Here is a 10,381-nt window from a genome sequence, read left to right as displayed (position 1 = left end):
CCTGAGGACAGCCGTGTCACCCTGCCTTTTGCAGGCTCTGGGCTCTTCACGGGCAGCCAGGGCTTCCTGCTGCGTGCACACACCTCCTCCAACCAGCCCAATGCAGTGCCAGGAGCCATTTCAAAGCCTTCTCCTAGCCGCAGGCACCTCGAGGAAAAAAAAAAGTGGAGTAATTCCCACCTCGCTGCCGAATCACCACGAGCCATCCCAGCTGCTAGACAAACCCAGCACCGCCAGCAGCCCCGGCTCCCCTTTAGCACCGAACATGGCCGGGACTTGTGAGCACTCCTTCATTAGCTTTCCTCCTCCTGGGGCCTGCACAGTCTGTTCCCAAGGCTGGACTGTTAATTGAATTACTTCCCCCAGCACTGCCGCAGCTCTGGGGACTCCATCACCTCCGTGTGCCACTGGGCAGCCTCCGCAGAGCCTGCTCTCACCCTCAGGCAGGAGCCAGCTGTGGCCAAGAAAAATACATCCAGGCAAAGGGAAATCCAGGCTGGAGCGAGGGCGCAGCAGCAAGTGACTGCAGGGATTCAGGAAACAGAGCTAATCGAGTCAAAGTGGAAACCAGAAGCCCAATGGGGCTGGGGGAGCAGGGGGTGCCCCTGCCTGAAGGGGTTGATTTGTGGGATTTGTGCCCCGTGAGCTGCTCCTGACCACGGGCACAGGCTGCAGACACAAATCCCTTCTGTGTGCTCAGCCTGCATCCTGGCTAGCATTTACCTAAAACACACCCTGGGGAGGAAAGGATGGGCGGGGAGGGGGAGGAAGGCTGCCTGCTGTTTGTTTTTACTAATGAATCCCCATAATCAAATCATTTCAATTTTAATTGTAAAGCCAGCAGGCAGATTTCTGTCTCCAGATGGGACGTGATAAGAATAGTTCAAGGTTGGCCACGTTGTGCCACTCCACTCAGTGAGTGCCTGGAGCAGCCCCAGGGAGGGATTCCCACCCGGCCTCTGGTCCCCGGCGTGCGGAGACCACATGAGCCCCCCGGGCATCATTCCCTGCAGTGAAAATAAAGCCTTGAGGGAAAAAAAAAAAAAAAAAAAAAAAGGAGGTAAGGGTTCCTGCTCATGGAGTTGCTCCTGGGTGGAAGCAGAGGCTCAGCACTGCTGCCCGGCAGCACCCAGCGTCTCCCCTGCTGCTTCATCCCACAAGAGGGAAGCCCAGGGACAGCTGCATGCCCAGGTTGGAGCAGTGGAGGCAGGAGCCATTTCCCCTGCTTCTATCTCCCAGCTCGGTCAGGGTACATGGGATTTATTCGTGGCTTGCACCTAGCACCTCATATGCTTGGATTTGGGGAAAGGAGAAAAAAAAATGGGTCTTTTTTTTTTTTTTTTTTGAACTAGCTGCAATGTTAGCCCCCCAGCTGCAGAGAGCCCTGCCCAGGAACTTGGAAGCAAATGACTGAGGAGAGGAAAAAAATGCCCCATACCTAATAAAACGTGTGTCTTGCCCAGCCACTTGTTTGGGCTCCCTAGGGCCAGGTGCTGCCGTGCCACCCGTGTGGCTCACACAGAGCACAAACACCCCGTGCCCTTCCTGGGGTGGTGGCATAGCCGTAACGGGGCTGAACCGAGCTCTTACCAGTGCCCGCTGCTTCTGTTTGCACCTCCCTGAGCTGCTGCCCTCTCCGTACCTGCGGGGCCGCTCACGCAGCTGGCAGCATTTCTGGAATCCCCTGGGAGGGCTCCAGGCCCGGGGGGTGCCTGGTGCTGAGCAGCCACCAGCATCCCTCCAGCCAGGCCTCTGCGCTCTTATCTGCTTGCAGTTCTCATGCCTGAGTCATCAGGGACAGGAGCATCAGATCAGAAATCAAGCCATTAACTCACTGTGCAGGACAGGCGAAGGACCTCAAATACAGGCAGTGGAGCCCCTGTGTGTGGGGCTCCGGGATGTGGGCAGGATGTGTCCCTCTGGGCCCCCTGCAGCACCCATGTGTGCCGCCACCTCAGCACGGTGCCCCTGGGCTGGGCACATCCCACTCCTGCTTTCTGCGTGGCTCGTGCGTGCCCATCCTGGCCAGGCTGTGAGGATATGTGCTTCTGTGCCTTCACACCTCCTCCTCCTCTTTTTTTTTTTTTTTTTAAACATGCACAAGTGGGAATTAAATCGAGGCCACTAAACTCATTCGCAGCGGCAGCCCTGCTGGGCTTGCAGGCAGCATGTCCCCACCAGCCCCATGCCACAGCTACCTGTCCCCGCCTGGGACAGCCCCGCCTGCTGGCACCCCGCTGAGGATGGGTACCTTTGTGAGACCAAAGGGACAAACCCACCCAAACCACGCCACCTGCGAGCCATTCCTCCTCCACGTTGGGATCTCAAAATGCAGCACTCAGCTGCTGCTCAGGTCCCCTGGCTGCTGGTGGCCCAAAGTCCCATGGCATCAGGCTTGGGGCTGGGGCTGTGCCGTCAGAACAGGAGGCGCAGTGCTGGGGGCTGGCTCCGTGGCCGCCCCCGCAGCACGGCTCAGCCCTGGGGGATGAAGGAAGATGACAAGGAAGGAACAAGGCTGGGAATGTGCCGGCAGCCCCAGACCTGATCTCTTGTTTGCAGCAGGGAGCAGGGGGGATGCTGCTCACAGGTGAGCTTCCCTGAAGACGCAGCTCGTCTGCTGCCCGGGGACAAACCCACCCGTGTGGCTGTGAGCAGTGAGGGAATGGGACGGCTGCTGGGAATTTCAATGACCGCCTGTGAATGCTGGTTTTGTTCTGTCCCAGACATGGCCACGCTCTGCCCAGGAGAAGCAGCATTCAAATGCAGCCGATCACAGGATTCTTGCCTGCAAATAAAGCTGGTCCAGAAAATCCAGGGAGAAATGGAGCTTGAAAGGAGCCCTGGAGTGGCACCCTGCCCCTGCAGGGCCCTGCCAAGGGTGACAGCCCTGCTGCAGGGAGCAGCGAGTAGTCCTCAGGGGGGCACGCTCAGTGCCGTGGGGACGTGGGGACATTGCAGGGATGTTTTGGGGATGTTGGGACGTGGGGACATGGAGACGTGGGGACGTGGGGACATTGCAGGGATGTTTTGGGGATGTTGGGACGTGGGGACATGGGGATGTGGGAGCCAGGCTGGGCTCTCCCAAGGAGCCTCCCACTCCTCTGCACCCCCCGGTGTGCTGCCATCATGGGGCTGGGCCTGGGGAGCGGGTGTTGTGCAAATGGCCGGCAGGGGCTAGCCAGAGAGAGGAGACCTCCAGGGACAACCTCGAGGTGAAGATCTCAGTTTGGTCATCAGCCCAGGATGGGAAACTCTGTCCTGTGACCGACCACAGCTCTGGGCAAACAGAGATGCCACCAGTTGCCACAGTTTGTTTATTGACTCCACGCACGCTGTCAAAGCCAAGCCTCAAAGAGCTAGATTTGTATGGATAAACAACATTTCTTATCACTGTTGCTAATGTGATCCCAGCCCATTCCAATCTAGGTATTTGCATAATTTATTTTAATGAAGTTTAACAAACTAGTTTACTTTTCAACATTTGTATATGTCCTGTTTGCTCATTTATGCGTGCAACAAATGAAATTAGTTACTAAATATTTAGAAAATAACAAGTGTATGTAAGAAGTGCACCTGTCATTGAAAAAAAAAATCAGGTTTTGCCTTCTCTGGCATGCGGAGCCTTGCCCAACACTGGACATTTTCCCCCCTTCCTTCCCCTCCCCACTGCCGGGCTGGACTGGGCGCCCAACCTGGCCTCTGCCAGGCCCCATTCCCAGGGAATGCTGAGGGCTGTAACCCCTGCTGCTTTTTTATTTTTATCACCCTGACGATGCTGCTGCTTAGCTCGGATTTTATTAAAAGTACGTTCTGCTTTTAAAGGCCAGCCCCATGCTGGTCAGGCACTGCAGGAGGTGCCCCCAGCCTCCCTGCCCTGCTCTCCCTGGCTCTGCCCCTGCTCCCACGCCTGCAGCCCCATCTCCCTGAGCTCAGCGGGGAGATGAACACCACTTGTTTTCAGGGCATTTGCAGCCTCCAGGTGAAGCTGAGCGAACCTCCAGCACCCTGGGAAAGCTGCTGAAGGCTGTGCGAGGCAGCAGCCCAGGTGGGCTTCTTAGGTGGGCACGGCGTGTACATCTTGGCACGGACAAGTTTTGGGAAACAAAGTGGTGGTGCAATGACAGAGCTGCCCCCGCTCGTGGCCAAGGGGGACTGTGCTGCGGCTGCTGCCCTGCTGGGACAACCCTGGTTGCTTAAAGCCTAGCAGGGAGTGCTGCTTGCAGCTGGAGGGCTGCAGCCCTTCGCCTGGAGCCCAGCCAAGAACCGCTCAACGTCTGAGTCTTCCGCCGCTTCCTGCTTGCAGAGAAGAGAAGGAAGAGTAATGAGTGAAGTCTTGGGCAAACATTTTGGAAATCAAAAGATCTCACTCTCTGAGCGCCGCTCAGCTTAGCGGCTTTACAGGGGGTGGCGTGCAGTCAGCGTGCGGGTTGTGAGAGAGACGTGGCCCCTCGGAGCTCCTAGTTCCCTGCTTTGGCAGGGAGGAGAAATTGCACTGCTGCACTCTGCCTTGCTCCATTTATTCCGGTGCACCCCCTGCTTTGCCAGCTAGGCCATTCCCAAACACAGCTTCACCCCAGCCCTGATGCTTCTGTCTTATATGTATCAGCACGGCTAATAATAACAGCCCCAAATTCTCCCCGCCTGTCGCTTAGTTCACAGAAATGGTGCTGTGCAGTCACGACGCATCTTGGTGCCTCCATTCAGTTTGTGTGCATGCCCTTCACTGCATAAAACGTGTGGGCAATTGCATGCTGCTCCCTCCTCCCCCAGTTGTGCAACTGGGGGTATTCGGTTGCAATACCCAAACCCCCGGCTCTTTGCTCCTGGGAATATCGTGCCCGTCCCCGTGGCAGGCAAATTAGCTATGTGGCTGCATTCCTTACCTTCCTCATGAGCCGAGAGCGCGCAGGAGAGATCGAAATAGCCCCAGCTGACACAGATACCTGTGCAAAACAGTAGGGGCCTGCACTCGCCTTTGTAATCACATGCTGCATGGCGATGAGTCACCCGCAGCCCCACTCGGGCCGGCAGCGCGCCGGCCGCCTGCCTCCCGCTGCAGGATGCGGGCAGCCTTCTCCACTCTGAATTTGTCACCGTTTGTCTGAGAAAGCACCGTGCCCCTCTGAAAAGGGGGGGGTCCAAAGCACAGACAGCGAGCGGCAAAGGCAGCAGGGAAAAGGATGGGAACGAGAGCATCTTGCGGCTTTTGAAGCTCTCCAGGCACTTCCAAGCGGCAGGGAGACGGCACGAGCTGCGATTTTGCTGCATTATTTCTGTTGCTAGCAGGCTCTGCGCAGGGAGCTGCTGTGTGCACGGGAACTGCTCGCAGCCCAGCCAGGGGGCTGAGCATCGCCTGCGTGGGAGCAGGCAGCGCCCCAGGACCAGCCCGCACCCTGGCCAGGGTGGGGATGCGGAGCCCCAGGGCTGGCCCCTTATCCCAGCCGCCGGCACGGCCACAGGCGAAGCAGCCAGAGAAGGGAGCCGTGTGTCAGCTCGCCCCGAGCTCCCTCGGCCACGGTGAGCCCCAAGCTCCCCATCCTCCTCCCCGCAGCACAGGGCTTGGGGCTCCCTCGCTGCTGGCGATGGCACTGGCAGGAGGAGATGAATAAATCATTAGCCGGCAAACTTCCACCGGGGAGCTGTGCTACTGCTTCTCCAGCAGCGTGAGCGAAAACCAGGGGAGAGCAGCTATCTCCAGGAGGGGGGGTAGCATATTGCCCGCCAGCCTGACTGCTCCCAGAGCTCCTTCGCAGCTGACTCCACATATCAAAGGGACCAGGGGAGGGAGGAGGAGGAGGAATCGGTAAAATCAATGAAAGCTTATTTGGTGGGATAGAAGAGCCTGATTTTATTTATAGAGCTGGCTGGAGCTAGTGCTGAGGTGCCGGGAGGGCCAGCCATGCAGGGCCCCAGGCCCACATCAGCACCCGCTGCCTCCACACCTGGCTCCTGAGCCCCTGCCCAGGCCTCACCACGCTCCAAGGGTCCCCAGGGAGGAAGGCAGGGGGGAGGAAGGCAGAGAGGATGAAGGTGGGGAGAGGAAGGCCAGGGGACAGGTGCTCAGCAGGGCTGGTTGCACGGTGATGGGGACCTGCCAGGCAGCGGCTGGGCAAAGAGCACCTCTGGGGCCACGGGCAGCCCGGCAGGCAGAGATGAGGCAGGGACAGCGGGGTGACATCAATGGGACATGACAGACACTGTGAGCGCAGTGCAAGAGCTGGAGTTCAGCTGGATTGAGACAATAAGCACGAGGGACACACACCAGACGGCACAGCTCCCGTTGGCACTGGCAAGCAAACATTCCCGGTGTCACTGCTCCACGAGCTGCTGCAGGGGACACACATGGCGATCTGCAGCCCAAAAGGCAAGGGGAAGGCCTGGCTCCCTGCATCGGGATGCAATGAGGGCAGCCTCCCTGGGGCAGCGGGTTGAGTGGCATGCCCTGGGCCCTATTTAGCTGTCTTCCCATCCCCGGTGTGCGGTGCCGAGGGCTCCAGAGCAGGGCTCAGCCCCAGCTGCGTGTGCTGCTTCCCACAGCGCCGTGAGTCACCGGCACTGCCACGAGGAGGCCATGAGCATCGTGGTCTCCTCGCGCAGCCCACGCAGCTGGCAGGCGGCATGAGCCACCGCACAGGAGCCTTCACTGCCCCGCTCGGCTCTGCATCTCGCTCCAGGAAATTCCCATCTGTTTCAGCAGCTAATCCTCAAGCCCTTCTTGTTCCTCTGCCACCACGTTTCTCTCTCTGTAGGTTTCCTCTGCAGTAACAGCCTGACTTCAGCTCCATGTGCAAGGATGCAGGTTTGGAGAAGAGCAGGATGCAAAAGTAGGCTGACTGGAGCCAGGCTCTGACAAAGGCAGAGCAGCTCCATTCCTCTCTCTGCTGCAGGGAAAGAGCTACAGCACGCAGAGACATGGGGCAGGAGGGACATCAGTCCCTTGTGTGCCTGCGCAAGGGCTTTGACAGCGCTCCACGCTGATGCTGCTGGGGGCTTGCAGGCAGTAAGGAGCCACATCGCGGCCATGCGGACCGTCCCCTGCACTTCTGCAGCAGTGAATCCTTGCTGGCCTTGAAGCTGTGCAAATGCAAGGTGAACACGGCTGCACAGGAGCCATCGGACACAGAAAGCTCTGAGGATAAGTGATGCTGGGTCCCTGAGCTTGGCTCCTCCTGCTGAAGCGCAGCGCTAAGCTGAGAGCCCGGCAGGGCTTAGGAGGAAAAGCAGCAGAGCTCGTGGAAAGGAGCCCAGTGAAGAAACCCAGTGCAACATGGGGGCACGGCATCACCAGCCACTGCCCACCCCGTGGGGAGCAGTGCCGGCCTCACAGCCCGTGTGGATGGAGCTGGCTGCACGGCAGTGCAGCAGCAGAGCCCAGGGAGCACTCTCCCACTTGCTGCCCCCAGCTTACCCCGCTGCCCCACTGCAGAGCCCCTTCCCCGATGCCCACCGGGACAGCCACCCAGCCCTGCCCACCCAGCTGGGAGCCCTTAGGCTGGTCCACTTGGGGCCACATTTAATTTTGGTGACAAGGAGAGCGTGTCACCGCGCAGAGGGCTGGCGAGGTCCCCTGGGGGCCGCGTGCCCTAACCCGGAGGAGCCCCATTTGCTGCTGCCCCTCACCCCGCACAGCCCAGGCCCTACAACATTTCCAGATCCACAAACAGAGGCGGCTGAAACCCGAGCCCGCAGGCGGGCGCTGGCGCAGCACGGGGTGTCTCCGGCCCAGGCACTGCTCATTGGCTCCGCTCTGGGTCCCACACTTGGCCTTTGGCAGGCGCAGGGCACGCTCAGCCCTCGTCCCCTCCTGACCGCCAGCCCAATGACATGGCTCCCTCTGCACTGCTCTGGAAGGGCATTTGCAGATTTTTGCCTTGTTATATTTTATCTAAGGAATATTGTCCCCGGGCTCAGTGCAGGGGACAGCCCTGGGCTGACACCGGCACAAGGGGACAGCCAGGGGGGTGCAGCGGCAGGGTCAGCATGCCCAGCCCTGCCAGAGGGTTGTGAGGCTCATCACATTGTGCCCCTTTCTTTGGGGTAAATCAGGAAATCTCTGCTGCCTTTGATTATCAGAGGTGCAAGGACCAAAGACGCCTTTCCCAGCTAAGAGCACCCTTGGCTCTCCCTTCCCGGGTGCTGCTGGTGTTCCTCTGACCATGTCACGGGGTGGAAAATCTCATTTCTCAGGGGTGCTCAGCTCTGTCAGGGGAACTGTCTTGGGCTGCAGGACGCAGCAGTCGGTGGAGGGCCTATCTGCTCCGGCAGAGGGCTGATTTCAGCACATCTGTGGCTGACACCTCTTTGATTATAAGACACAGCAGGACCCCGAGCTCTGTCAGCTCTTCTGCTCGCAAAACTCAGGTTTTGATTGAGAAGGAAACTCATGAGCAATTAATAGTGAAACTGCACAGGTGCTCTGTGTGCAGCAAGAGAAATGGGCCCGTTTATGTCAAATATAACATCCCACTCACCCCACTGCACTGAAGTACCATGGACAGGACGTGCTCGACACCACCACGGCATTTCTGCACCCACCACATGACTGACCTAAGGAGGTGGGAACAATACCAGCGGTAACATCTTGTCCTCCTTTGCCTCTCTCCTGCAGGTTTTGAAGCCCTTTATGAACTTTATTCAGCCACCACCCCAGCAGCCCTGGGACACAGGGAAGTGCTGTGATCTCTGTTCTGTAGGTGAAAAATACCAACCGGCACAGGAAAGCGCTTGGACTCTGCAAAAGTCCAGAGCAGTCAAGAGCAGAACCAGGAGCGTGTTAACACTGCCTTGCAGCCACGTGAGCTACTGTACTTCGTCCTCCAGGATCCCATCAAAAGCCCGAGACAGATCCAGCAGCAGGTCCACCTCCCCAAGGTGCCCGCGTCTCACCCCCTCTGTGCTGTCCTCTGGTCCCCTCTTGGCACAAGGGCAGCCTGTCCCTATCCAGTTTCATCAGCCTTCCTGAAAGAAGCCCGGGCCAGAGGAGAAATCGCCCAGCACAGGCTGGGCTTTGCTTTGCTCATGCTCCCCAGTGCTGTGGGAAGAACTGTGCTTGCCTGCACAGCCAGGAGAGAAAAGGTGTTTCTGAAACACAAGGCTACGGCGGCCTGATTTCGAACAACCTTTTACAAGCAATTCCCACAAACGGTTACTTCCCATTTGAGTACAGCTCATTTAAAGGAAATCACGAGATACTTGAACAAGAACCTCACTTTTTTTTCACCAAATTCCTCCTGAAAGACTACTTTTATTGCAAAGCCTTCCTGTCCTGCTTCCCCTGATGGGGCAAATTCCCCCGTTTTCAGCCCCCTGCAGTGTTCAGCACTTGTACCACCTGCAGGAGGGGCTGGGGTTTGTTCCCCCCAGGTCACCACCAGCAGCATCAATGGGGAATCCGAGTCCTTGTCTGCAAGGAACTGCATGCGCCCACAGCAGCTTCTTGCCCCGGGCCCTTCGGCTGCTCCGTGCCAAGCCAGCTGCCCGGAGCCACGCTGGAAGCAGCATTTTGGGGCCCAGAGCTCCCCAGGGAAGGTGAAGTTTTACCCCTGGTGAGCAGCTTGAAGAGCCCCTTGGGGCACTGTTGCACTGCTTGGTGGCAGTAATTAGGGATGAGGCCGGGCAGCCCGAGGAAGAGCTGTGGGCAGCTTCTCCCTTGCTTTCTCGCCCCCCAGCAGCCGAGCCGCCCCTGCCCCATCTCTCACCAGCAACACGCATGGTCTGCTGACATCTTTTGGCACAGGGCTCAGAGTCATTGGGAAAACCCAGTGTTACTGCATCACACAGTGCTAACGGCAGGTCCTGAAGCAGAGGGAGGCTGAAGGGTTTGGAAACGGCCTCGGAAACAAGAACAAGGCGAGAAAGCTGATGGGCAGCAAGGCTTTTGTGCTGGAGGAAAACCCCCTTCTGTTCAGACATCAGAGCCCAATGCAACCTAGGTCGCTCCTCCTGGCTTTGTTTCCTCAGCTGTTTGGGCACATTAGGATCCTGCAGGCCCGTCTGAGCCGTCTGGTGGGATGTGAGGGTCCGGGCCCATTAAGCTGCAGGTGTACACTTGGCTGGCCTTACATCAGCTAACCCAGGCCGCGCTGCCAAGCCCTGCTCTCTCCCCATAATTGCTTCGGGTAAGCACAAAGAGCATCCACGAGATTTGGGGCCTGCCATCAATTATTTCTGAGAGGGCTTTTAGCGTCTGCACGCCTCCAAACCTGAGACAGAAAATGACGCACGTGACATGAGATGCTGGCTGGAACGGGGGGGGGGGGGGGCGCTGAGACAACAGAGGGGACCTGAAGCCCCCCCGTGCTGCTCCTGTCTCCCTGCTTACCCCCATCCTACCCCAAGCACCTCGGGACACCTCTCCGAGCCAGCACCCTGCGGTCCCCAC

Source organism: Anser anser (assembly GCF_964211835.1).
Source record: "Anser anser genome assembly, chromosome: 14".
Lineage (NCBI taxonomy): Eukaryota > Metazoa > Chordata > Aves > Anseriformes > Anatidae > Anser > Anser anser.
The sequence above is the reverse complement of the archived record's forward strand: the minus strand, read 5'-3'. Positions refer to the sequence as shown.